Source organism: Polistes dominula, unplaced genomic scaffold, assembly GCF_049000335.1.
Source record: "Polistes dominula isolate Pdom_NZ unplaced genomic scaffold, Pdom_raw_medaka contig_741, whole genome shotgun sequence".
In the NCBI taxonomy this organism is placed as follows: domain Eukaryota; kingdom Metazoa; phylum Arthropoda; class Insecta; order Hymenoptera; family Vespidae; genus Polistes; species Polistes dominula.
Genome location: NW_028300934.1, coordinates 25,308 through 34,296, shown reverse-complemented (window position 1 = coordinate 34,296; position 8,989 = coordinate 25,308). Strand labels below are relative to the sequence as shown.

Below are 8,989 nucleotides of genomic sequence, written 5' to 3'. Positions count from 1 at the left end.
ACTCATTCCAGTCCATTGTGATCCTATCTCCGAAAAAACAAACCATATCTGTTTTGAACAGATTTAAAGAGACGAACGAGATTTAACTGACTAATTATCTTTAATCATCTCTGTCGATTGCTCTGAATGAGTTACTTCAGATTCTGGAATTACTTTATATTCAGAATACAAAGAATAAGGAAATGGTTTCTCAGTAATATCATTAATAATGGTTTGGTCGTAAAATAAATATCTTACGGTATAAAAGATCGATGTTATCGTTTCCTGAGTTCGATAAGAAGCTACAAAAAACCGTGGAATATTATTTTGTAAAAGCTTTTCTACCCAGTTTCTTTTTTGAATGACGTTTTAAGATAATGTGCGAGAAGGAACCATTTAAAGCGGCTTTGTTAACAGCAGTGTAGCGATCCGTCTAGATTGTAGATTCTGTAATGACTTTTAGACGTCTCTTCTGAAGACATTGAGCTTCATCCAGAGGATAAAGAGAAGAGGACTAATGAAGACTCCAAGGTACAACTCCGGTCTTCATAGCAATTAGTACCAAGAAATTAAAAACAGAATCTAATGTAGAATATTAAACCAAATTTGTATTGTGTTAAATTTAATTTTTTCTTTTCAATTATTTTACCTTGATTATCGAATTATGTGTATTATTATTAAATATATAACCAATGTTTGATTTAATTGATCCTATTAAAAGAGGATTAGAATAACTTCGATCTTGACCGTAAACAAGATCTATTGCTTTTAATTCATCTAGATCCCATGATTTGATTGCTGTACCATCTGCCTCAATGTAAGTTACATCGCTAGATTTTAGACTGCACTGTTCCAATGTCTGTTTCATTATTTGAGCTTGAAATTCTGCTGTAGAAAATAGACATGTTTTTCTTGGAATTGCTGGAGTTTGACTAACACAAAGATTAACAACCCTAGCATAAACTTGCTTTGCATCTTTGACTCTTTGAAGGAAAATGGCTCCTACTGACTCGCTTCTTAAGAATCCAGAAGCATTCGTGGAACGAGCGCCTTCATGCCATGGTTCGAATCCGGTCCAGTCAGTTCAGCGGCCCAATTTTTTTCACAAATCCCACACATTTTTATCGAAAAATCTGCTTACCTCGTCAAATAACAATAAATCTAAATTATAAAATGCACCTAACGAAAAAATTTTTAAAAATTAGGAAAATATTCATCTTGCTTTTCTAGAAATCTTCATTATTATTTAAATGATTAAATTACAAGAAACAGTTGCCATTTCGTTTTTATATGTAAGTACTAAAGTATTTTTTTCTTAACATACTTTTATGTTACCTAATTCAGAAAGTTGATAAGATGTTTGGGAAAGTAAACTTAAGGCGGTATTCTTGTCTAGAGGCATAAATTTTAGGTACTTTTTCAAGTGTAATAACCAAAAGACGAATAATATTTTCACTAACTATAATGTTACGAGATATTTAATAATATTTTAAGAATACATGAAAAAAAGTGAAAAATTTCAAAATTGAAAAAGATATAGGCTGATGAAGTGGAGGGGGGGGGGGATGTTCCCCAAAAAATGGTGCGCGACGGTTGTCACATTTGCAGCTCTTTTAGTAATCTGAAAAAAAAAATTAAAAAGATTATTAATTTAGAATAATGTCGCTATTGTTCAAACGAGCAGAATTGAGAAAAGTTTTTTTTTCGCTAAGTTACGGCTGTCCGAAAAAAAAGATACATTATTTTTACCACTTCTTTTACATTTTCGAATTTTTTAAAATATAAAAATTATTGTAAGAGTTTAGCTAGTATGAAAGAGAAATGCATCGAAAAGACTCTTACAAAATTTCAAGTATATCGGTTTATTAGAACTTGAGATATCCTGACAACCGTGAAAAAAAAGAACAGTTTCGAGAAAAACGTGTTCAAAGTTTCGCATATACAGCGTGAAAATCTAGAAGGTTCTCGAGACGGATTTCTGGAAAATTCGAGAACAATGCAGATGAATATAAGAGAACAAATTTGAGGATAAGTCAATTCGGAAGTTCAGCAGTATTCAGTTAGTCATCAGTCGTAACAGTCGCAGTTGTATTATAAGTCGTTATCAGTTTTAAGAATACAGTCGCTTATCTAAGTTGTAATCGTAAGATTGTGAAACTATTATTGTAATTTTTCTAATACCTGTTTTAAATATATCTTATTAGTAGGATTAAACTGGGTGTATGTTCTCCTCGCACCTCTTACCCTAAAAAAAATTCCCTACATAAATACCTCTAACAAAAATTAAATAAGTTAATAAGAAGGATGATACACTAGTAATATCCGATACAATAACATTATAATAAAAATCAGTTTATAAAAAAAACTAAAGAATGATCAAGATAAACTTTACCGTCTATAAAAATTTTAAGTAACTATGAAGCAATTTTATTCTACATATTTTTGATGTAACATTACGAATAAATTTATTTAAAATATTTACTCGTGCAATTAGTTTTAGCAATTTAAATGCTTTTATGCAAAACGTATTTTTCATGTAATTTTACTCAGAAAATGCCTGGCAACGACTTGTGACTTTCCATTGTTTTTTTCTAAAACTAAAACAAGTTTACGTATGATGTATTTACATAAACAATTGAAGGCATTTTATTCTTTTACATCAGCAAACAAATAAGAGTTCCTAGGTAGGACAAGTTTTTCTTAGTCCTATAATTCCGTTAAACCGATGTAGAAAGCAATAAAAATTTCATAAAATAAAGTTCTTTGAATATTACTTACAGGAAATTTTTAATGCATGATCTACATTTTTTAAGTCGTCAACGCGAAATAAATTTTCATAATGCTATTATAATTAAAAACACAATACAATACTGATTTTTGTTCACCAACTACGTTAGATATTTTCATTTTTAAAGGCATTAGTCAGTTAACTCAATAAAAGTTTATTATTTAATATAAAGGACTAAACTGTGTTATAGCATTACAGCTGCTAGTCTCGGAGAAGGAAAACTACAATAGATTTTTAGTAGTCCCCGCTGTAAGTAGGTCCCAATTAGCACGACACAGCGCGTCCTCAGGTTGTGGATAGAGTAATAGCCTCTTTGTCCTGCATCGGAACAGAGGCTTGCAGCGAATAAATTGAATCCACAATTTCTTCTATTTCTAATGTAAGATTTAAATATGCTAGCCCAAAGATGTAATAGCAATAATAGGTTGTGGCGTCTCGCACCAGCACAGTGCTGACACCTCTCAGCCGACAGTGCGCAGCTGTAGCATCGCGCGCGGGGAAAGTGCTGACACCTCTCGGCCGCCAGCACTAACGTACTTGGGCACCGCGTGATGCGGCTCTGCAGGGGTGCGCTGGTTGGCCAGTGGCATTTCTGCCCTGGTCTCGCGGCTTGACCACCACGCAGGGGCATCTGATTGGCCTGACCACGCCTTTCATTGATCAGAGCGGCAGCATGACCATTGCGACCGTTGCTCTCTCTATTTCCGTGATGCCTGGATCGCCGTGGCGGTGCATACACACAAAAACACTTCACTTTCATTTTATCCGTCGTACCGGCTGGTCGCACTCCTCTCATCGTGTTCTTGTATAAACTTATTTCTTTGTATTTTCTTTCCGTTAAGACGTGGCACACCACGCTCGGTAAATAAAATCTCGTCCCAAGGGATCGAAGTAATAATCAGAGGTTTCTTTCCCCCCCACACGGAGTCTTATTGGCCTATTCCTTTCTCCGCGGCCCGTTCCTCGCGTTAAGGAGAACGCACCTCAACGTAACTAGTGACCAGGGAAGGAAATTCCAAAAGGTAAAAACAATAAAAAGATACGAAGCGTATCCGGGATAGAACAGTTGATATACATCAGTCGATAAGCTCCTGACGTATAAAGAGATTATCATAATTGAATATTGTTAAGTATACTATATTATATCAATTATAAAGTTAAATAAAATTAGAATTGTAACATTGTTGCAAATTAATAAAATATAAAACCTGCCGATCTTGCTGCATATTTTCTCAATACAAAGAGAAAATTTAACACATTGCAATACTCGACTCTTCTCTCTGCAAAGTGGAACAAAATCAAATATTAACATAAAAATATTGATTATTTTTGTATTTTTTTATTTCTCTTGTCAAAACAATATTCTAAAATATGTTTTTATGCAAAAAAAAAATTGATTTTTTTAGCTGGTTTTTTCAAAATAATTGTTTATTAAGGAGTTAATGTGCACTCGCCGACGCAAGATAAAGAGGACGAAATTAAAGACAGCTTCTGCGAGGAACTCAAGCGCGTCATGAATCAACTACCGAAAGAGTACATAAAGTTATTCGTGGAAGATTTTAAAGCTAAAATCTGTAAAAAAGAGATTTTTAGACCAACGATAAGGCCCGAGAGTCTCCACGAGGAAAGTATGGATAAACGAGTAAGGGTAATTAATGGTATGTCCCTGGTATGTACATGGGGATAATTAGATTTAGAAAAGTATTCCAAGCTAACGGAACTAGTGAAAAATACGAACAATAATTTAGTTTCGGATATAACGAAGATATTGATCACGTAAAAAAATTATTTTGATCGGTTATTAAATGTAGAGTCCTAGAACAACCAGGAAACTGAGAATTTCGATTTTCACAAGGCGGAACCTATGGTTAGGGAACCAGCTATATTATAGGTAAAAAACGCGATTAAAAAACTAAAAAATCATAAGTCACCAGGTAACGACTCGATTCCTGCAGAGCTAATAAAATTGGGGTGAAATAGATTGATTAAAGAAATTTTTGAACTAATTAAATATAATATGGAATAAGGAAGCATTGCTGGAAGAATGGAAAGAGTCGATTGAAATCCCTATCTCTAGAAAGGGCAAAAAAAATGGATTGTAATAATTACCGGGGTATCTCACTTTTACCAACGTGTTATAAAATCTTATCAAATATCTTACTAGCTAGGATAGTACCGTATACGGACGAGATAATAGAGGATCACCAGTGAGGTTTTAGGAAATATAAATCGACTAAAGGCCAGATCTTTACCATTCGGCAGATCTTAGAGAAAAAATGGAAATTTAATCAGCTGGTACACCAACTTTATGTAGATTTCCAAAAAGCGTACGATTCTGTAAAACGAGAAAAAATATTCGAAATCCTAAAACGACAGAGGAAACCAAGAAAATTGATCAACTTGGTTCAATTTTACCTAAACGAAACTAGGGGTGAAGTGAGAATAGGTAACCAAATGTCGGAAGCTTTTAATATTTATAGCGGATTAAAACAGGGGGACGCATTGTCACCTCTTTTGTTCAATTTAGTACAGGAATTTGCTGTCAAAGAACTGCAGAAAAGTAAAGATGGTCCACAGTTGAACGGGATAACGCAATTGTTGACATACGTGGACGATATTGCTTTGTTAGGAGACAATAAAGAGTCATTAATTAATTACGCGAAAATACTAATAGATAATTCAAAAGATCTGAGACTACAAATAAGCGTGGAAATGAGAGGATAATATTAGGATAATATTAGGAGAAGTCTTAAGGAAATAGGATATGAAGACTGCGAATGGATAGATCGCGCTCAGGGATAGAAACACTGGCGGGATTTAGTATTTACGGCAATGAACTTTCGAGTTACTAATGCCAACTGATAATTATAATAACAAAATTAAAATGAAGCTGTGAAACAAAGTAAGTTGAAGATAACAATAGCTTTATTTCAAATTCCTCTAAATATATTATCACGTAAGAGGATTAACAACAAATATATTAATATTAGAATTTGCTTAAAATTAAAACAATAATTTTAATATAACAATATGTCAAAACAACTTCTATATAAACGAAGAGTGTGATATACGGTGTATTTTCCTTAGTTATTATTTTCACACCCTATTCTATTGTTCTTGACTAAAAATTCATTTAGTACAAAATTTAAATAGCAAGACAGATGTTAATTCCTATTGACCAGAGTCCTACTGCTAACGCATATATACTGATGAATTATTTATTTCTGTTCAACAAAATTCCGTAAGTAACATTTATAATCTTTTATAATTATAATCTATTTTCATGTTCAAAGGAAATCTATGGGCCTACATTCTACGCCCATTAATGTCAAAAATAAAAAGAAAAAGCCTGAAGAAAAACCCCTTTTATCTTATTCAACTGATGATAATTTATATACTTCCAAATACGAAGCCACTTTACATGGTATATTTTAGGTATAATATATGAACCGTTTATTTAGATAGTGGTTTAAGTCCATTTATCTTAAAATCGAGATATTTAAAGGTTTGCGTTTCAATGAATTTAAAAATATACGTACAAGATACTAACGAGTTATACTGCTTAAGTGTATCTAAAGGCTTCAAATTTATATCTCCTATTAAAATAGTGGCTATTATTAAGTAATTAATATGCGTTTTCCAACCACGAATGGAGATAGGCCACTTTCAAAATTAACAACCAGATTCATTATAAAATTTGAAGGTGCCCAAGTCCATTCAACATAATTTAAGATGCTTCAAATTGAAAAAAAAAACAATACTGAATTTATTTTACATATCCTTAAAACACTTCAGGAACATAATTTATGCGATTTAATTAACTACATAACGTGCAAAATTACAAACATAAATTTATTACAAAACAATTTACTACTCATCTACATTTTGTGCGTGTGAAAGGGATTTGAAGTAATCATGATGTTCCAGTGGTATATATCGTAATAGGTCCATTATGTCCTTGAATTTTGCTGTTGTAATTTGTCTGATATTTTTATACAGTGGTGTAAATACAATATTTTCGAACTTTTTTGGTCTACCCCGACGTGGTAATAAATTCAGGACTTTAAAATTTTCATTCTTATTCATTGATGTCTTATAGAAAATTTTATACGGTTCATTTCTGACAAAACGCATCCAACATGTTTTTAGCCAGTTTATTGATTTTCCATTAGAATTTTTTACTCTTTTAAAAATTACATCTTCTAATAATTTTGTTGATACAAAATCTTCTTGTCTCATTTCATTTACAATAAAATTATTACCTTTCCGACACTTTTTCATAATCTTGTAATAATCTTGGGGAACGAACAGTAAATTATTTTTTTTAATAACATTTCTACCACGTTAAAATCTCTATCATTTGGTAAAAACGAATGTCCTGATATTAAAAATTTGTGATCTATGATTTCTACATTATTTTCCAGATTGGAAAGATTGGACAATTTTTAACCACATAAAAGCTATTTTAATGTTTCTATTTTGCCCGGTGCACATGTCACTGTAAGCTATAATGTGTCTTTCACTTTTTATACTGATTTTTTTACTGATAAATAACATAAAGTTGGACACGTAACTATGACAACCAGTTCAGAAAAAAAACTGAAAAACGGACTTAGGCCACTTTCAAAATAAATTTTTCATCATTCCGTTAGTAGTCAAATTTTCTTCCGACAAAATCTTCATGATTTTAATTATTTTTGTGACAATTTGCTTCAGAATAAAAAGATCATGTAAAAATGTAACTATTACAGTAATTAACTTGATTTTTTTGGAAACTGGACCTAGGCCACTTAAAAAAAAAAAAAAAAAAAAAAAAAAAAAAAAAAAAAAAAAATATATAAAAAAAAAAAATAAAAAAAAAAATAAAAATATAAAAAAAATAAAAAATAAAAAAATTAAAAAAAAAATAAAAATAAACAAAAAATATCAATCAATATTTAAAAAAAAAAACCAATAAAAAACAAAAAAAAAAAAAAAAAAATAAAAAATTTACACACCATCACAACAACAAAATTTCCAATAATTTTACACATCAAAACAAAAAATTTCAATAAAAAAAAACACAACAAAAAAAAAACCAAAAATAAAAATTTATAAACCACCCCAATAACAAAAAAAAATATTTTCTCTCCTATTTTTTTTCTTACGGCAAATGTCTTCCTTTTTATTTTTTTTAAATAGTTTATTTTCATCGCTTTGTCATTATCTTTGTCTGTGTATGTTTTTCTATCATTCCACCTTTTATTCATATTATTATCTTCTTATATTTTTCATTCCCCTCCCCCTTCTTTTCCCCCAAAAATTACTATATAAAATTTAATTCTTTTCTTAACACCTTCAAAATAAACGGCTCATATATAGAATATGTACTCATGCTCGACAAATTTTTAAATTTACTTTTTATTTAAAACGAAGTCTTATTTGAACAAAATTTTATTCTATGTAAATAATTTAGTTTTATAAATAGAATCATTCCTTACTTGTATTTACTACCAATAACAAAACATACAGTATACAAATATCTAATAATGATAACAAATTAAAGCTTTAAAGAATCTGATAATTTTTATTTAATTTAACAGATTATTTCAAGCTGAGTTCTTCTACAAATGCTTACATTAATGATACCAATGAATAGAAGAATTCAGAACAAAAGTTGGTTAATAAAAAAGAAAAAATGAATACTAATTTAGAAGACAAGAATCTATCTATTGTGGATTTAACTCATTCCAATAGTGATTCAGATTCAAATTTAGATATTAAACAGCTCATTTATGCAATATTATTATATTAATAACAACTTTAGATTTTTATAGATTAAATACAAACACCTATAGGAAAAGAAAAGCTAAAGAAAGATATTAATAATAAAAATTGTGAAATTAACTTTTAAGAGTACATATTTACCAAATAGAAGGAGTAGCGAAGAAGAAAACGCATCAGCAATGACATTTTCGTAACAGGAAAGTGAAGTTGGTAATATAAATCAACTAAAAGCTCAAGAACAGAGCTCTCTTTACTTGTAAAGTACAAAAAAAAAAATAAATAAATGAAATAAAGGTAAGAAAATATATTTAATGCATTTGTAATAATTTATACTAATTTTTAAAATGTTTTACTTTTAGTTAGATGCCTATTTTGAAAATCGAGACTTATTATCAGATAAAGAAAAAAAAGGGCAAGAACATATTACACTACAAATAAAATAATAAAGTAAACTCT

The 8,989-nt window shown here is 30.3% G+C and overlaps 1 long non-coding RNA gene across 1 annotated transcript; it reads left to right on the top strand.

The window, feature by feature from the left end:
* The first annotated feature begins 5,538 nt into the window (after positions 1–5,538).
* Positions 5,539–8,746, top strand: LOC149032915 (uncharacterized). The gene is made up of 3 exons (XR_016176187.1): positions 5,539–5,669; positions 6,061–6,202; positions 8,662–8,746. It is a non-coding gene; the product is annotated as an uncharacterized LOC149032915 (long non-coding RNA).
* The last annotated feature ends 243 nt before the right edge of the window (positions 8,747–8,989 follow it).